The sequence below is a fragment of the Pararge aegeria genome, chromosome 1 (assembly GCF_905163445.1).
Source record: "Pararge aegeria chromosome 1, ilParAegt1.1, whole genome shotgun sequence".
In the NCBI taxonomy this organism is placed as follows: Eukaryota; Metazoa; Arthropoda; class Insecta; order Lepidoptera; family Nymphalidae; genus Pararge; species Pararge aegeria.
Window position 1 is genome coordinate 12,215,246 of NC_053180.1, and position 19,275 is coordinate 12,234,520.

The window sequence follows — 19,275 nt, forward strand, 5'->3', positions numbered from 1 at the left end:
AATTACACATTAACATTTCAGTATGACAGTGTCATACTGAAATGTTAAAGTGAGTGTCGTACCGTCATGTTAAAGTCAAAGTTCAATATTTCTTTATTCAAATAGGCAAAGATAGCCCTTTTGATGCCCACATTCCTTTATATATTATAAATTGCTGTGAGATTATTGCAATAACTAGGTACATTACTTCACTTATAACTTAAGCTGCGAGGATTCCAAACGCTCTCTGATCTAAGAAGAAAACTAACAAATTAAGCCGGATATATGTTATAATAATAACGTTTAATTTTTTTGTCGGTATAAATAAAGTTTTAGCAAACACGCCATTTAAGTTATTTATAATTCAAAATTCAAAATTCATTTATTTCAAGTAGGCCTAGTATAAGCACTTTTGAAACGTCAAGTCTGTCTGTTTGTAGTGACTCTACCACCGGTTCGGAAGGCCAATTATATCGAGAAGAAGCCGGCAAGAAACTCAGTATATATATATATATATACTAGCTTAGCTCTTTAAATAAAGATAAAAAAGCCGAGTATGCAAATGTTCAAATAAATAATAAGTTTAAAAGATTATAATACGTTTTATGTAATACCGTGTAGCGTTGATAAGCGTCTGTTGAACCCAAATTACCACTTTGTCAATTTTATCTGATTAGTTTACCTATTAACCTTTTTGGGATCCTGATTTGAAAATGATCAAAGATAAATAGCCCAATCGCGTATTTGTTCAACCATCAGACATAAAGCCTTATAGTTTCAAACTTAAGAAGAATTAAACCGAATAGGTAGCTTTACTACTACTTTAGATACTACGAGGATTATAGCGAACAGTTTTGCATTAAGCGTTATAAAAGTCCAGCGATGTGATATTTTAGAACGATCTTGCAAGTCTAGGAAACGAATTCAAGCTGAAAAGGTGCAGCCATAGTAACAGCGGTAAATAAGTAAATCGTTAAGTGTACTGTGATAAATATTGTGTAATATTGCTAGATCAATTATTTTAGTATTACTGTTTTAGCAAGTGCTATTTTATAGGTTAAATTAATAACAAATAAATTAATAATTTTATAAAGCACCCACTTACATATAGTGTACATTATGTTACTAGTCATTTGTTACCCATATTGAAGGTGTTGTGAAGACAAAATGTCATTTGTCATTTTGTGGTAGTGGCAATCTTGGATTTGAAATGTATCATAGTGTATAGTATTCTACTAGTCAACCCCTTCCATTTGGTACGCATATTGAGGGAGTTGTGAAAAATTATGCAATCCGCCATTTTGTCTCAGCGGTAATCTCGGACTTAAATTTATCATACACATCTAAGAACACTCCCAACTAATTTACCTTTCAAACCAAAAAAAACAAAATCTAAATCGGAACATTGGTTGGCAGCTACTACACCACAGATAGACACACACCCAGACACAGCAAACTAGCATGTCGTCAATTTTGCGTCGGGGGTTAATAAGCGCCCCTAAGTCTGAAAATTTTAGATGATCCAACTCGGTCCAATGAATTGTTACCTACTAGGATATAAATACTCTAAAACGTCTGTTATTTCCGTGACGTATGAATTATTCATCTTAATATATATAAATCTCCTGTCACGATGTTTGTCCGCGATGGACTCCTAAACTACTGAACCGATTTTAAATTAAATTGGCACACCGTGAGCAGTCTGGTTCAACTTAAGAGATAGGATAGCTTAGATCTTTAAGTAAAGTCACAATTTTATTTTATTGCAAATTATTTGTCTATAATTAATTGACAGTCACATGATATATGTATATACAACTATACTCATTTAAGGCTTTAAAAACAAAATCAAACGCAGACGAAGTCGCGGGCAACAGCTAGTAGTTAATTATATTTATATGCTAGCTAAACTTTGGCAGCTATATATAACAAGGCTATTATAATAAATTATAGCTATCAAAGTTAGGTTGATCTGTTTCTAATGAATGAGATGGATACACCATCTTCTTGGTATAAAATAAACGCTTAGAATAAGGTCGCACAGAATCACAAAGGACAGAATTTGGTGTCGCGTTATTCAGAAGTGGGACAGTCACCTGATTATACGCTTCGATGGCTCTGTGCCCATTAGTGATGTTTAGTTTAAAAATAGTCGATAAAAAATAGATGCAGATGGAAATATCAGCTTTGTATAATTTTGCCTATACATTTTATCCTTATCGCATTGTATTTCGAAGCTGGTATAAAATAAAATTGGTATTTAATGAGCGTCTTCTCTCGCGACTGAAATTAACCATATTAAATATAAAAATGCATGAAACACCTATTACTTAGTCGTTCTCCTATGAATGTATTTCCATTTATGTTTTTTTTTGTAAATCCTGTAGGAATCCATTAACCCAGGATCCAAATATGCAGACAATTTTCTCCGGGATGCAAGTCATATCAAGCAGGATTCAGCGTTTGAACCGATAGGTAACACATACCGATAGGTTACAAATAACTTTGTATATCTCGTAATAACGCTTTATGATCCAAGTTAGATATTAAGTTTATATCCAGGAAATAAATTTGTAGCTGTATATAAGTTTTTATTATTCTCACATTTTTATTGCTCCGAATTCAATTCTGAATGTCTACGGTGATGAACACTCTGTCAGAAACTAGATTCAGAATAATATTAGAAGCATTTACTAAACAGACAACCGTCGATATTCTACGTCCCCACCCCTATTAAAATTCGGATGCTTTAAGTCAGGTCCAGTGCCTACACTTACATCTTCAATATGTGAACTAAAGGCCATGGTACTGGAAACGGCATTATTATTAAAAGCTTTTCACAAAAATACCGGTTGAAATTCTATTAGTTCACTGACAGTAAAATTTCATACATTGAAAGGTACAATGGAAAAGGGGCATTGACAAAAAAATCCACTCACTCCAATTGCGATAAACTGCAAGGTCTAACAAAAGAACGGTATGCTTTTCAAACTTTTTAAGAGTATTCATACGCGGATTCTAATTCAAAGGCTCCACTTACACCATCAAAACATGCTCAAAACTAGCAACGTTCTTTTGAAAAGTTCACTGTATATTTTCGTGGTAACTTAAAGTATTGCACAGCCAATGTGCTGGTTTTTTAAGGTTCCGTAACTCATAATGGAACAAGAACGAAATAAAAATAAAAAGAACACTACTGCTGAGCTCTGAATGAATTTACACATTTGAAAATTGTGCCAATGGATCAAAATGCTATAACCAGTGTTCCTAAAGTACGAAATAATTTCAGCAATACACCTAATTAATATCCTTTGGCATTTATAAGTTTTTATAACTCTCTTCTTAAAATGTAAGACAGTTTGTATAGAATTCGGTTATTTTGTAATTTATGTTTATGAAACTTGGTATTTGAGTTTTCGGTTAAAAAATAAAAAAGTTACGTCCCTACTATAAAAAAAATCTCAACATTTATATCCCCAAGGACGTTAAGTATGAAGTAAAAGTTTGCATGGACGTCCATACAAATAAATAATATTGAAGAGTCTGTGTGATATAATTGCGTTTTATTAAGATCACACTTACATACGAGTAGCTTATTTCTTGAATTCAAACTTAACCCAAAAATCCTTAACACAGTCTGCCAATCTATCGGTTTGTATGGGGTTATCTTTGGAACGACTGAATTGATTTTGATGGGACTTTAACATATAAATAGAGGCTTATACGAGTAATTAAATAGACCCCATTCAAACGCTGTATAATATAGAGAGTAAAATTATATCCCCTGACAAGCGATGCAATTAACGTGTACACCTGCTAAAGCACGCGAACATGGAATAGGAGAAGATTATCCCCGTTTATTATTACAAATTTATTATTTGGATACTATTTCCAGTTATGCGCCAATAGTTGATAAAGCTGTGGGAGAAGATAATTTTTTATCCTGTCCCCGGGGAGATAATTGTCTTCTGCTCATGAAAAGATTGGTTTGAATTGGCTTGATTCAGTGGAAACTTAGGCTGTGTTTAGGTCGCTATATCTAACGGTATTTCCAAGTGCTTTTTTTTATTCCACTACAAGTAAATCCTTTACTGCAATCTACCTGTTGGTAAGTGATGTTGTAGACTAAAATAGTAACGGGCTAACCTGTTAGGGGCTAAGTGAGTAATATCAAACTGGTATTAGTTTGAAGTTACTCACTTATACCTAATCGGTTTCAACGCGATATATAATAAGTCTTCTTAGTCGTGCACTCTTGACAGAGTGGTCGTGGCTGCTGAGATGAATTTCATGGCGCTAGGCATAATTGGATTGCACGGCTTCCCGCGCGAGTCTTCTCTACTTTTGGCGGTTGGAAGCGTGTCGAAAACATTCCACCACAGTTGTCTGGGTCAGCGATTTAACCGTATCTGTCCAACGAGTAGTTGATCGCCCTCTTGACCTTTTTCCTTCAACCTGTCCTTGCACCACCAATCGTTCAATCGACCCCTCATTCCTTGAGATGTGGCCAAAAAACTTGAATATGCGTAACTGCACCGTAGACGAAAGTCGTTCCTTGATATTCAGTTCTTTTAAAATAGAATTGTTGGTGCGGAATGCAGGAATGGAGTTCAGATAGGGAGCTTTAATCTCTCCGAAGCCGTTTATCGCTTCTTGAATATAACAGCGAGTGCATCCCTCAACTTCAGATTGCTGATGATTTAATCTCTGGGGACCCTTATTCAATGCTCAATTAACTTAGCAGAGTTTTCCTACGAGTGGTTACTATGGTTTCCTACCCATGAATCTACGAATGAAGATGAACAAAAATTGTGCCTAGTACTCATATTCAGCTTCACCCAGTAATCGTTGGAAGCTCTCAACATTTTAGACTTTCTAGAGTTTAGAGAAACTGATGAACAGCTGATAGAGAGAGCCTAGTGGATAAGGCTTCGGTTTTCCTTTTGTTGAGACCGAGTGTGGGCACCACTGACTTTTCGAAGTGATGGGCGTTTTTAATTTGCATGCCTGTGAGTTCTCCATCAAGTTCTTAACGGCTTGTGAAGTCTACAATCCGCACTTGGCCAGCGTGGTAGACGACGGCCTGAACCCTTCTGGTTCTGAGAGGAGACCCGTGCCTTATAGTGGGTTGTTGGATAAGAGTTCTTATGGCAAAATTTCACCTATTATACGTTATACCTATGCGAAGCGGACAAATCGGTTCAGTGTATTCATACATTCATATTTTTTAAGAACCATGACTCCCAAAATGTATTCTTTAGTGGAAGAATGTTTGCTTCGATACAAGAGCATCCGAGGAGATGATGCGTTACGATTGTTTTTGTAATTAAAGAACTAAATATCTATTGATTCGAATAATAAAGCAAATATAATTTTTGAAATATTCTTATAAATTTATGATGATTGCGAAGTAAAACGACACATTTTTGAAGACTGCTAATATTAATGATATAGCTAATTTTATATAACTACGACAGTTACCTACCACACAAACATATTCATCAAAACGTATCTATTTCACAGTGACCTGAAAACTTAGTACAAGTGAAAGAGTTAATAAATATTCAATCCAAAGTAGAATTTAATCATGTACTCAATATAGATTCCGTTTCCTAATTTTTAAAACCCTTTACTTAATACGTAAATAGTAAGGAACTCTCTCGGAGCAAGATTTCTACTCGCACTTGACTATTTCTTATTGAGGGCAACTCTATGCCTGAAATTTCGTATAGTGATAAGAAGAAAGATAAGAAAAAAGTATGCTTAATAAAGTAGGGTTATGAAAATTGTTGAACAAACCGCATCGTAATATTATAGTTCGCCAAAAAGGCCTTTCACAAAATTACCTTATTCTACTCACCCGAATACGGCGACCGGAAATTCTTGTCATGTTTGCGGCAGAGTAGATGTTTCTTCAATAGAGCAATAGTTTTGGGCTCCAAGGATGGTAACTACTTCAAACTTTAACCCTTTGGGACCACACGAGAAATCGTTAAGAGTTTTGACTATGTGGCACGTACTACTGGTTTATTTGACATTATTGTGTTCCGGTTTCTGCTTTTTCCTACCAATATGATATACATGCAAATATATTTATTTATATTCTTATTATATAACAAAGGTTGTTTGGAGAAGATCGCTTCAAGCGATATGCATATATATGCCCATATTCATAAGCCTTTGTGCATATGTTTTATATTATCGTTTATTTTGTTAACCTGGCTTTCTATTTCTGTGTGCAATAAAGACTTCTTCTTCTTATTCTTCTATGTATAATTGAAGAATACTTAAACCTAATGCTAGTTCACTATACTTATACTTTATCCTATGCTTTTTCCGCAACCAATAACACTCAATGCGATCCTTGTGAATCAACTCAGAGCGCAACAATACAAATCACATTGATCTCATATGAAATTGAGGATGCGGAGGGCGCGCCTCATTGGTGCCTCTTTTAATAAATTGGTCCGCCCAATTGGTGCAGCAGGTCTAGCAGTGACGGCCGTCGCCTCCGCCTCACACGCCCCTCGGGAACAACCTTACTTGTCTTAACACGTTCGGATTGTGTGGCATATCTTCATTAACTCTACGATATAAGCCACTAGTGTGAATTCACTTAACAAGTACATATACCTAGGATACACAATGCAATTAGCTAGGTCCCATTTCGAGAAAGAGGTGAATCGCCACACATTATGTAAAGATGGCCTATATGTAAATGGAAAACCTTCAACGTAACGCGCTGTGTCCATCTCGCTCTCTAGTTGTTATGCCTCATATGCCTGTAATTATACCGCCAAATACCCCCATCAGACTGCAACATAGCATTGTAACAATGCTGCTTAGCGGCAGAAATAATCTTGGTGGTAGTGCTTGCACTGCTTTGGTCTAGCCGAACCGACCGTAAACTCGGCGAGACTTTCACCCTAGAGCGTGACGGTCAGTGGTGAGCCAAAAGAAGTTTTCAAAAACAGAAAGAATACATATTTAGAATTTTGCATAGTCAACATTCAATTCATTATGTTTATAAGTGTGTCTGCGTCTGCTTGTGTGCGCGTGCATGTGTATCTGCGTAAGCGTGATATACGTAGCTCTATAATATTCGTATACTGTATGACCTTTTACATAAGGCACCGTAGTAAAAGTATGATAATATTATAGTAGCTACGTTACATGAAACTTTCTGACGCATTCAATACCGTACTTACGAAGGTTCACATTTTGGTTCTGCTGAGTCAGAAGCAGGGTCGTTGCCATGGAAACCGTCGCAAAGGAGTAAATTTATAAATTGCTTCATCATTTTTAACGCTTGATCGATCTAACTTTTCTGAAACTTGCTTCGAACATGATATTGTGTGATAAATGAGAATTCAAACTTTTGGTTTTTAGGCCTACTTCGTACTTAAAGTCAAATCCTATTAATAATGGTTACCCTGTAATTTATCCATCTTCCACAGAATCTGTATCGTGTCTGAATCGATTCATATGCCGTTTCTTGGCCGATAAGCGTAACTTGCGACAGGTCAATTTTAAAATAATGACCTTCAAAGCTTTTCTTAAAAATAATACAAGTATATTCCAAAGGTAGAAAATATCGGAAATAATGATAGCACGACATATAAATACTTTTTGATAAGTAAATTTTTCAAGAGTAAATTGCTTGCTTTATATATTTTTTTCTCTTGGGAAAAGTCTCCACGGTAAACGAAACAAATATGTCTCTATTAGAGAGGCAGTCTTACGCCTTTTGCCGTTTTCAGCCGTGTTCCTGATATGAGATGAGGCCAATGTGCCAACGCATGTAGTCTCACAAAAGCGCCTATCCCTGTTCCCAGGGAACCAGCGTTAATCCATCAGGTCTCTATCCACCATCCTGGCTTATTCCTGATGGTTCAATGAGAGCAGGAATATCTATGGGGCAAGAGCCCTCTCGATCGTGTCATTTAGAGAACCATGCCAAAATAGCCTTCTAGCGCTCCTTTGGCAAAAGGGTCCGTGTCCGTCCGTTTCTAAACTTATCTACTTCCTTTCCACATGTAAACTGGTTTTTTGAATAAATAAACCTCAATCAAATAACTTGACTGGCAGCAGCTTTTACATAAACTCATCTAGTAGACTATGGCAAATTTCATTCAAATAATGAAAATTGAATGCCTCTTCCCTTTGACCTATCATTTCATTACACGCGGTAAACCAAAGTTCAATATGCCCGTATAAACCACTATTATTGATCACTTACTATGCTACAGTCAATACGTCGATAAATGATTACTTACGCGTACACATTCAACCATTGCCTGCTGTAATAGTCTTAACCAAGACTTACATTGATTGAATCAGCAATGAATGTAGTTGTTATAGTACTTACTTTTTTCTCAAACTACACAACTTGAAGATGGCCACAACTTCGCCAGAATGCATTGATTGTCCGAAAGTTCTTCGTCCAGAGACGAGATATGTTTAAAGCATTGACACATCTTAGATATGTAAATTCAACATTCATGTAATTGCAATATAGCAAATTAAATATTTTATTATTTTTTGATTTAAACTGTATTTACATCTGTAGCCTATTTCATCTCAGTCTCAAACTGGGGATAGGCATAAAGTCTCTCAATCTCTCTTAAAATCTCACTTATCGGAGAGATAAGAGGTTTAATATTTAAAGCCGGGCTCCAAGTCTGCTACTACAATGATTGTGTCTCAATGGTTGATCAAAGACAAAAAGTAAGTAACTACTAATGAAAATAAATATATTTTTTTAATTAATATTAAACAATAAGACAATAAATAATTAAATAATAGGTGTCGTGAGTGTCTATTCGAATTGTGTCTCCTGTTCGCTCAGTGTTACCTTAAGTTTTTCCAACCCTAATTTTATTATTTAATATAAATAATAGCGACCAAAGTGTTTAAATTCCCATATCACTTCTATCGGGAACCGATCCCGGATGCTCGTCTTCAATCCATAGTCACATTCTTGCTAAATACACTCGGCAGAATATAATATAGTAATATTATGTTATTACCGTCAAGTATTTCAAATTTCTACATCGAAGTTATGCCGCATGTGGAATATTCAATATTATGCCAAGCCCATAAGATGAACAACAAACAGATTTCTGTCGACATAAATGTTCCATATTTATTTTAAATTTTATTATTATTATCATCATACAAATAAAAGCAGTTTTATTATCCCTTAAAATTTCATATATAAAAACTTAATTTATGTTCTTTCAGCTATAAAAAAAACAACTCTAAAGGTTTTTCAGGCTAAGTAGTAGGTAAAATCAAAAAAAATCTATATTCATTTATTTCAAGTAGGCCTACTTTATAAGCCCTTTTGAAACGTCAAGTACCTATGTCTGTTTGTAGTGACTCTGCCACCACCGGTTCGGAACGCAGATTCTACCGAGAAGAGCCGGCAAGAAACTAAGCAGTTGCTCATTTCCAAGGTAAGTGCCATGTGGCAAAAATAACTCATTTTTTTTTAAACGACTAAATATATAATAACCGAAAAATAGGAGGGTCTATCATTCGGTTATATCATTTTATGCGTTACCTTAGTACCTTGTTATTTATTAATCGGTTTGGAAAATCTTTTCTTTTTTAAGTAACTCGTGCATTTTCTTCCCAAAGCATAATTTGGTCAACTGTTTGATGAAGACTGTGGAAGAACACCATTTTAATATCCAAATGTTGACTGCTTATTAACAAAATTTATTAAGTAGCCACAAAAACAATACAAGAATAGAGACGGCAAACATTTGTATTGATTATACTGACATTAAATTTATTTATATTTATATAAACCTAGCCTAACCTTAATAGTATTGAAATTTTTTGGTTCTTTTGAAAATACTTAGGAACTAACGCACGAACAAATAGGTATAGTTAGCTATAACTTGACCCTTCCTTAGTTGACTAAAATATATTAAGCTAACCTAAGCCTTGTGATCACCCCTGAGCCAAACGTAAGGGCGAAGGGGACGATTAATTTTTACCTCTTGGATAACCGTTTGAAAATATCCTGATATAAATTGGATACGCCCCGTAGCGTGATATCGCTTCAGAAGCCATTATTACGGGTTTCATAACTCCACACTTTATTAAACGGTCTTTGATCTATGTGCAATATGTTTTTTTTTATATATTTTATTTATGATATGATACAATTTAGCGGAAATCATTTGCAAAGATCCGTTTCTTAATGACGCTCCTTAAAGCTTTGAAGCTGATTCTTAGATTAAAATAAATTAAAACATTATTTAATTTATCTTTGAGCTAGAAACAGTCTTTAAAGTGCTCCATTAAGTTCTGGTAAAGCCAACAAGAGTAAAATTTAATTTACTGTTAACATCGTACTAAACCAAGGAATGATTACTTAAAGTGATAAAATAACAAGTTTGGGAATGATGTAGACTAAATAAACTCAGCATCAAATCGTTAGATTCCAGATAAATAATCTACGGAAACTATTTGCTGACGAAAAGCTTGGTTAAATAGGCAAACAGAAATATTGCAGCATCTATTACTACTCGAATAAGTGATAGCTACGGAAAGGTCTAACTTTTTAAACACATGTATAATATTTTGAGTATATTGAATCACGAAATTAATGGCTACAGGAGTTTTATTTACCCTGGCCATATCCACGAAAACCGGTGGGAGTAATTAGTAATCACTTATCGCGATCTCGCTTCTTATTGCTCTCCAACTAGTTTCTAGATTTAACTCGGCGCAGCGGTGGAGCACATGCTTTGATGTATTATGTAACAATAAAATGAGTATTAGGTATAATTGTTGATGGTGACTGCAGTAGTGAGTTGGCTAATTGAATAAGCCCTATTTTCGCTAAATCCGCAATAAATCCGCCGCGGAATACCGAGTGCGGATTAGTGCGCGACACGGATTAGCGTTCCATGTATCACACCGAAAGTTGAGCGGATTCGTCTAAAACTTAATTCATTCTTTTACATCTGATAATTGTAATAAGGTTGATTTGTGTTCGCAGGTTGTGGATTGGTTAAAAGAAAATACGTGTGCACTTTGTCAAGATTTAATTGCGACTGGTTATGTGTGCGCTGTGTGTGTATAATAGGAGAATGTTTGTATGCGTGTTAGCTGAAAGTATGAAAGAAGACATGTAAGTTGTACGTTTTTATACTATGTATGTCTCTTTGTGTCATATTTAGTAGTAAGCCTTATTTGACTAAACAACATGATAACGAGATATGCACATAATATATGCACATAAATTCGAAAATTGCTGCGTGAAAAAAGGGTTTTCCGGTTTTTAATAAGTTTCATTGGATTTTTCGGGATATAAATCCGCTGAGCCTTTAAAAATGAGGAGGTTATAAAAAATGTATGCTATAAACCTCTCTAGAGGAACCATGTATTTTCTGGGATAAAAATTAACATATATATTAACATATATATATTATAACATATATATGTTACTCTCCGGCCCATTCATTATAACTATGCAAACAAATCACGTTAATTCTTTGCCTTATATAACCATGATCGCGGGACAAACCAACAAAGATATATTAACAACTAATTAATTAACAAGTATAAAAATATTTGCACGTAGGTATTTTTAATTTATTTTTTGATAAAACAACTCAGTGATATATTTTATTCATTTATTGAAGTATATGAGGCATTTGAGTCACTGATGTCACAGTATTTTCTATTTCAGAAGCGAATCAGGTAATACCAATACGAAGGGTCTATAATATAAAACTAAGTAAGTTTTATATTAAAGGTTATTTGTAAGAATTCATAGAGTTAACGGTGGGAGTGACTCTTGTTACTAGTATTTGACTTCGGTCGTCTGTTTCGGTGTAAATGACGGCCGATTTTAGCGTTAAACACCGCTTAAACTAAATTACGTTATAGTTTAGCGGCGAATATAATTAGCATATATTATTATATAACCTTGATTAAGGTTTAATTATTCTTTGTGAGGATTAAGTAATAAGACTTTTTATTACATGAATGGTTTAAAGGGCAAAGGTTATCAAACACGTTTACGCGTAGAAAGCGAAATGAAAAATAGTATAAAACTAACGTTAATGAAAGTAAAGGTTAGACAAACTGAGACGTATTCTATATTGTACTTATCTAAATAGCATTAAGATATTGGCGTTAATTACATTGCTGTAAACAACTTATGAGTTTGCAAAAAATGATATAGCTATATGACACACGAAACAAAAAAAGGAACATCAAATTTGTTTATAATGGGCGGAGTAACGAGTAACTAAAAAAATATATACAGTCGAATTGAGAACCCCCTAAGCCGAATACCGAAGGTAATTTTATGAAAGAATAAGTAATATGATTATAAGGTGTAATATTTTAATAACACTACTGTCACTTCGAGGGTAGGAATAGGAATGAATCGTGTTCCGTTGACTGTCTATCATGAAGTGTGCACAAAGATCAACATCTTACTTCCACATCATTCCTATCCCTACTCACAAAATACAGACGAATAGTATTTTTTAAGCATACCTTGTAGGCAATGAGTATACAAACATTTTCACCACCAGATAATGTTAATCTATCTTATTAGTTAATAATTAATCATATTAACTAACATCCTCCGTTTGTTTTAAGTCTGTTGAAAATACCACCAACTAAACGAAATTGTCCGGGGCAGTACCACCATGCTTTTTATGCCTTGCTGCTTGCATTGTGCGTTCCGTTATTAAGAGCGTAGTTGTAATTACAGGCATATGAGACTTAACACCTACGCCACAGGGCGGAAATTTGTGGGACGTGTTCCTGCCAAGCCCTACGAAGTGTTGCCTTGTTAATAGGTAATGGTTTTCAACTGACCACCGAGTTGGCCATCTGCTAAATCCGTCAAATAAAATAAAAAAGAAAGTTAGTATAGTTTAGCTAAGAGATTTTCGTTCAAATTGCACGCCTCATAATTTTTTTTTTCTTTATTGCTTTTTTTATGCACTTAGCATATAAATAGTGAAATGTTGAGAAAAAACACTATTTTTAACACTCATGATATTTTTAAATCTCTTTTTATTATTTAAACTAATTACAAATTGTTTAACAAAGTTCTGTCTTAGACGTCTGTGTGTCTGTATGTGCGGATCCCGTGCGGATCTTGTGGTCACGATAACGAGCGAAATACTTCACTTATCGAGTTAGTTTTTATAGGCTTCAGTATTTTAAGTAATAGAAGCCTATTACTTTTCACGGTATAATTAGATGTAGTTTAATTATTATTTAATAAATTAAATATCGACTGTTATTTTTTAGTACTGTGGTATATCTATATACGAAAACGTGTGTATATGCAAATTTATATCATAACTCAAAATAAAAATTCTTGTATTTTGTTTCTTAAATTTGGATTTATGTTCTTTTTAAAGACGATTAATTTTTACGACAAAAATGCAAATTGTAATCCCTATATTTTTACAAATTTGTTAATTACAACAAATGAATTTTTACGACAATATGACCATTATATATAATATAAATAGTTTTTTTTTTTATATGGGGGCTAGAAGATCCGTTGTTTTCTGATCCACATTGTTTTTGAGCTAAAAATTTAGGCTTTACCTAATTTAATCATTACAACATTAAATCATGACTGGCGGAGGAATGGTGGCTCATACTTCCGAAACACGAGGACCATTCAGGTATAAGACAGGCGGAGGAGTGAAGGATTGTGTTAGGGGCAGGGTATTCTGCTAGCGCGTTCAATCTGCCAACATACATTTACTTAGTTCTGTTTTCAAGCTGTGAGAAGGAACAGCGTGTGGTTTTGCTCCGTAAGAGTGTGACATAACCTTCGCGCCTCCTCTTGGCGCCAGGATTTTAATGAGGATTTCCCCACTTTTTAAGTGGGGAAAGGCTATTTTAATATGGGGTAAACAAACATATTATATTTTGTTAGATACTTTGCCGAAGACTAAAATGCTGTTTTCACTAGACGAAGGACCTGTCATCGATGTTTGTTTTTATTTGGTCCACGGATAAATTTGCCGCAGTTAAGGTTAACTCTGAATAACAGACTGACTTATCAAATAAATACTCTAATATCAATCATTTGTGAGTATTGTATAAATAGAGAAAAAATTGTTGTAATAAATAAAGCTTTGTTACTGTTCGTTATTTAGTTAGCTACACATAATCCTCGGCACTTACTCCGTGTTATTTCAGTCGAGATAAGTTGGCTTAGCTAAAAAAAAAATGGGTTGTTTAATTTTAAACAATTGATAAAGTAGTCGAGTCCATGTTTCTGCAAGTTTCTATTAAAAATAAACATTAATTCATGCTTTTGCTTTTTCGGAAGGACACTTGCCGATAACCACCTAAGGGGTTGCTACGGCGTCACCGGGGGAGTGGGGCGAGCGCGAAAGCTCGCCATGAGAAGAGCCCCAGGGCTCGACGACATCGGGGGGAGTATGGGAGACGTCGACCCGAGGGTGCCTCCTGCGAGGACTCGGACCTCGGCTCGGTTCGACGTTAATCTGACTGTTGGTGGACTTTTGGACTAATCATTGTTTAGTCCGAACGCCCCCGTGACCGTGGTAAGGATCCACGTCCGGATGACGTCAGAAATCGGGGCCCTCGTCTTCGCCGGCGAAGACGCTGTGAATGTTGCGTGTGTGTGTGTTGTTGGGACACGTTGTCGGTAGTTATTTTGTCGTCAGGGTCGTCAAGGACATGCTTCGGACGTCGCCGCTTTGGTTCGACGTCGGGGACGGGGGTATAAGTGGACGCCTCGACCACTAGGGGGTTGGGGTGTCGGACTGCATTTTCAAAGTAGGTCTTTGATAATGTTTTCATGTACTGGGCTATGGTGGGAAGATCGAGGTCTCGGTGGAGATCTACGTTGCGCATGTACCACGGACTGTCCGTGGTCATACGCATAAATTTGTTCTGCAGGACTTGAAAGCTCCTGTAAGAGCTGTGAGGGCGATGGGCGAATACGACGCTGGCGTATGTCATAATGGGACGTATGCACGTTTTATACAAGGTTACCTTGTGACGGAGGGATAATTTGCTTTTGCGGCAAATCATCGGATAGAGACGACCCATCACATACGCAGCCTTGTTGCGGGCCTTGCGAATGTGTGCGGTGAAGCTCATTCTATGATCGAACGTTACTCCCAGGTATTTGGCCTTGTCTTGCCAGGGTATGGGACGCCCGTAGAGGGTGACCTCTGCGGGGTTTACCGTGAAGCGGCCTCTCGGTTTGCCCGTGAAGAGCACCGCTGCGCTCTTCTCGGGGTTAACCTCGATCCTCCAGAGGCGGAACCACTTGCCCAGCAGGTGGAGCGCCTTTAGGAGTCGACTTGCAATGTTGCTCTTTTTGGGATCGGTCGCAAAGAGAGCGGTATCGTCGGCGAATTGGGCCAGTTTGACCGTCGCCGGTAGGTCGCGGGGAATGTCGCTCGTGAAGAGCGCGTATAGAAGTGGGGAGAGCGCGGAGCCCTGAGGGACTCCCGCTCGTATGGGTCTAGGGGAAGAGAGCGTACCGTCTAGACGATAGCGAAATGTGCGATCGGTGAGATACGCTCGCAGCAAACGAACGAGACTAGCTGGCACGCCCAGATGGTGCAGCTTGTACAACAAGCCGGCGTGCCAGACCCTGTCGAAGGCCTTGGCAATGTCTAAGAACACGGCCCCAGTGGGGCTCATGTGTCTGTATCGATTGAATCCTGCCAGTATGTGCTCCGTGAGGCGGTGCGCTTGGTGGACGCAAGAGTGCTTGGCTCGAAAGCCGAATTGCTCGTCGTTAAGGAGGTTTTTCTCCTCTACGACTGCCTTCAGTCTGTGTAATATTACCCTCTCATACACCTTTGCTAAGGTGTTGAGGAGGCTTATAGGGCGATAACTGGAGGGAAGGTCGCGGGGTTTGCCCGACTTGTGGATACCTATGACTGTTGCTTCCTTCCACTGGTTGGGGAAGTAGCAGTTTGCCAAGAATACATTAAAAATTACCACAAGTAGGTTGATAATTTGTCCTGGGAGTAGCTTTAGGGTTTTATTGGTAATGCCGTCGGGGCCTGGGGCTTTCTTAGAGTGGAAACCCTTGATAATAGTATGAACTTCATCGCAGGTCGTCGGGGCGAGAGGTTCACCATCGGGAGGGGTCGAGAGGATTGTTGCGAGTTCGCTTTCGACTCGCAAGACGTGGGGCCTATCAATGGATACGGTGCTCGGAGAGCATTGGGATTCGAGGCAGTCAGCCATGCATTCAGCCTTATCGATATCTTCAAAGGCGGGCGGAAGGTCGGGCCGTGCTAACGGGGGGAGGGCGGGAGCGCGGGTCATTTTGAGAGCCTTCGCCAGTTTGTAGAACGCACTACGCGATGGCGAGAGCTCCCCCAAGAACCTGTCCCATTGTCCGTGTCGGAGTGCGGTAATGATAGACACTACCTTCCTCTGGGCTCTCCAGAGTTCTAACCGATTCTGTCGTGTCGGATATTTGTCATGCTCCCTATGGGCCCTATTCTTGTTTGTGATTAGCTCTCGCGCGTCCTCCGTGAGTACCATGCGGTAAAATCCGCACGGCATCTCGCGGGAGCATTCGCTTGTAGCGTCACAAACGTGGTTGGTCAGGTGCAGTGAGGCTGCCTGGGCTTGCTCTAATGTCTCTACGACGTCAGGAATTTTAGAGAGGTGCACAGAGTCCTTCGCTTCGAGTAGCCCGGAGAGCTTCTTGAAGTCGATGACTTTACGGGTCGGGAGGATCGCGGGGCCTACGGGGCCTAGCTGTAGTTTGACAGGTCTGTGATCCGAATATAGCTCGGATAGCACTTCCACAGAGTTCACCTGAAGGGTGATATTCTTGAGGAGCGCTATGTCGAGTATGTCCGGTCGGTCGATCGAACTATCCGACATCGGGAAGCGAGTCGGCGAGTCTGGGGCAACTACGATAAAGTTGAGGTCGGGTCGTCTGACAAGTATGTTAAGTTGTCGTCCGTGCGCGTTAGTGGAGCGGGACCAGTCGGTGTGCTTAGCGTTGAAGTCGCCAGCCAAAATGACAGAGTCACCTAAGGAGAGGAGAGCGAGTAAGTCACTCTCTAAAAAGGTTTTGTTCGGTGAGAGATAAACGGATGCTAGTATGATCGACGGATGGCCGGTCATACCCACCTGACATACGGAGGCTTCCATGTTGGTAAGCTGTGGAGGATCGAGAGGAGTGCAGTGAAGAGCCCTTCTGTAATAGATCGCGGTACCACCCAACCGGTTGGTGGTCCGATCATTTCTAATTAAGTTATAATTTCCAACTTTGGGATCGCTTCTACTAGGTTTTAAGAAGGTCTCTTGCACTAGGAAGATATCGATTTGTTGTGCACATATAAATTCACGGATTTGATGCATTTGATCGATAATGCCGTTTGCATTAAAGAAGCTGACTGCCAGGGAGTGTGGTTTTACCCTACCTTTATATGTACTACCCATTAACGGATTGCTTTTTGGATAGTCCCGATGGTTGTTAGGAGGCTAGAGTGCTCACGCATAGCCTGGTTGAGGGAGACCTTTGCCTTTGCAAAGAATACTTTTACCTCGTTCATGTCAACCGCAGACACGAGGTACTGGATGAAGTCCAGGGGGTCCATATCCGGAGATAGGTGCATGGGCGAGGGCGCTGAGGCCGGGTGGGCCGCTGCCGGTGCGGTGGCCTGAGGGGCTACCGGCACCGGTGCGGGGGCGGGGGCGGAGGCGCTAGGCGCTCCGTTAAGGGGCTTGGCCCATGCGCTGGTAGTGGGTACCGGCGCTGGGACGAAGCGTTGGGCGGGCTGTGCTGCGGGTCTCCGAGCCGGCGGCGGACCCCTGCGCCGTGTAAACTGCGGCGCCTTTGGGCATCCGCGATAATTCGCGGGGTGCCCTTGGGTGTAGCAGAGTACACAGCTCGGTGGTTCGTCGACGGTCGGGTCCCGTCGGGAGCAATCGGCGGTGCCGTGGTCGCCCAGGCACTTGACGCACCTAGGGCGGGCGAAACAATTCCTTGCGGAATGGCCGTACAGTTGGCATCGGTGGCACTGGCCGACCTTGCCTCTGTTATGGGGCTTCTCGATAGTGAGTCCTGAAAGGTGGCACACTTTTTCGAGATTGTAAATCTCTTTACCTTCGGGGGAAAGTTCTAATAAAACGAGAACCATCTCGTAGACATATTTCGTCCTGGTATTGTACATCCTATGTACCTCCAGGACAGGTAGATTTTGCGACAAAAGGTCGGCTTTTATTACCTCGGAGCTAATCTCCTTCGGTAATCCTTTAATGACGACGCGGAGAATGCGTTCGTCTCTTAGGGCGTAGGTATGAAAACCTATATTATGCTCTCTGAGCATTGAAGTTAGCCGACGGTGGTCGTCGGAGGATAGGCACTGTACTCTAATGCCTATAGCGGTGGATCGGGCACCGGTGAAGCCGATGCCGTTCGCTTCAAGAAGCGGGATGATTTTCATCCATGCGAGCTTGTCGCGGATGAAGAGAGGTGGGATTCTATCCCTGGGTTGGGGTTGCTCCTCCATAGGGGAGTCTTCGGGCTCGTCTTCGAGGCGCTGCGCGGGGCGCTTGGGACTGGGTCTTAGTTGGGCGGTCCGTTACCACTTTCTTTGGCGGGTTCGCCTTGGATTTGGAAGCCTTAAGCTTCCGCTTTTTAGCACCGACGACGGTGAAGCCGTCGTCGGTCTCGGATGATGCCGGGGAGGTAGATTCTTCGATCGCTATCGCAGGGATAGCGACCGGGTCTTCGGTTATCGGCTCTGCGGGAGCCGGGGATTGCGGGCTGTCCGTGAACACTCTAGGCCTAACAGTCCTAAAGCGGTTTAGGTAACCCGCGTTATTCTCCTGGAGGTCCTTTAAGAGGGCCTCCAGATTAAGGTCGGAGTCGGCGAGGGCCATGGCGGCCCCCGGGGTAGCGGTTGACCTCCCTGCCATGCAGGGAGGTGTGTGCCTAAAAAAGGGTGTGGCCCTATGGGGCCTCGCCTTTAGGTGACGAGGGTGTTAAACTACGCTAATAATAACACGTGTACTTACAGGAATCCTAGACCCTAGAACTACACTGCACTACCACAACGCAGAAACGGACACTGATTTCCACTGACACTTTCACCTCGAGCAATCGGTTGCGAGACAGACATCCGTACGGGACGGATGCGCGAGTCGGAATGCCCATTAATTCATATCTATTTGGTGCCTTATATAGTTACGAAACAGTCTTTTAATTCTAACAAATGGTCTAACTCCAACTTAGCAAGTGGAATAGTGAGTGAACAAATGGGCTATTCATCT

At 39.6% G+C, this 19,275-nt stretch overlaps 1 protein-coding gene across 1 annotated transcript in view; it reads left to right on the top strand.

Moving 5' to 3' along the window:
- LOC120636990 overlaps nucleotides 1–19,275 on the top strand; it is a 350,702-nt gene that overhangs the window by 76,840 nt on the left and 254,587 nt on the right. The window lies entirely within an intron of this gene.